The sequence below is a fragment of the Euphorbia lathyris genome, chromosome 3 (assembly GCF_963576675.1).
Source record: "Euphorbia lathyris chromosome 3, ddEupLath1.1, whole genome shotgun sequence".
Classification (NCBI taxonomy): Eukaryota; Viridiplantae; Streptophyta; class Magnoliopsida; order Malpighiales; family Euphorbiaceae; genus Euphorbia; species Euphorbia lathyris.
Genome location: NC_088912.1, coordinates 78,061,867 through 78,063,102, shown reverse-complemented (window position 1 = coordinate 78,063,102; position 1,236 = coordinate 78,061,867). Strand labels below are relative to the sequence as shown.

Genomic DNA, 1,236 nt, shown 5'->3' with positions numbered 1-1,236 from the left:
TGTACAACCTTCGAATGACCTCCCACTAAAGTGTATAGCCGGTATTTGTAACCGGTCAACACAAGTCAACGTTGCCACGTCAGCATTTTAACCACTTAAAAAGTCAAAATTTGACCCCATATTATAAAATTACTAAACTAACCTTGTGTCCTTCTTTGCAACCCCTATCTTTCACTATTTTCCTTTCTCTCTCTTTATTTCCCTTTTTCTCTCTACTTGAAGCATTAATTCATTAACGGCGGATTCAACTGGACGACCACGTCTATACAGCTGCCATAAGTGCAGCAACTTTTTTTCTCATCACGATGATATTATTTCTAAAGCTTTCCAGGTGATTTTAATTGACTTTTATTATGTTCATTATTTCAATTTTATTATCTGATTAAATTAAATAATAATTTGGTATGGTGGGCAACCAAAGGCAGATCGTTTTTATTCTCTCATGCTATGAAGATTATAGTGGGGAAGAAGGAGGGTCGGCAGTTGATCACCGGCCTCCACACGGTGGCGAATGTTCACTGCGACGATTGTGGGGAGTTGCTGTGATGGAAATATGAAAGAGCTTATTAAGAATCTCAGAAGTATAAGGAAGGTAAATTTGTATTTGAAAAATTTAAGATGGTCAGAAATGAATTGTGATACAAATAGAAGTTTCCAGGTAGCTTCCTAATAATATCATGTTAATGTACAGATTAAGCAACCCATTTATTGTGAGTCGGGAAATATAAAGAGAGAGAAATCGGCAGAGACAACGTTGTCTACATGAGGAACTAGGAGTGAAATCCACGAGAGACAACACAACAACGACCAAGCGCCTTAATATCACCGATTTTATTGAAAACCAAGAGAAGAAGCGAGTCGGGAAGGCGATCAAAGTGGTCAATAGAAAGCGTCTTCGGCTCAAGGTAGATTCTGGAAGTTGGATCTGGGCGAAACGATGCCATATTTAAGAAAATCGAGAACTAATTAAGAAAAGAAATAGAAAGATCTAAGGGAAGAGCAGATCTCAATTGAGAATCAGAGAGTGAAGAGAAGTGAAGCAAGGAAAGATGAGAAAGGCACGAGAGAGAGAGAGAGGAGGAGGGAAATGGTGGGATGAGATAGATCCACGGTTTTGTCTTGAGATGAGAGAGGGAAAGAACATATCTAATTAATATGTAGACATGTCCATGGGCCGGGCTCGGGCCGGGCCAGTCGGGTTTTTAGGTAAAAATGCTCAGTCCAAGCCCAACCCAG

At 39.7% G+C, this 1,236-nt stretch overlaps 1 long non-coding RNA gene across 1 annotated transcript; it reads left to right on the top strand.

The window, feature by feature from the left end:
- Positions 1-257: 257 nt before the first annotated feature.
- On the top strand, positions 258-1,236 carry LOC136224519 (uncharacterized). Its single transcript, XR_010686476.1, has 3 exons — positions 258-331; positions 426-592; positions 692-1,236. It is a non-coding gene; the product is annotated as an uncharacterized lncRNA (long non-coding RNA).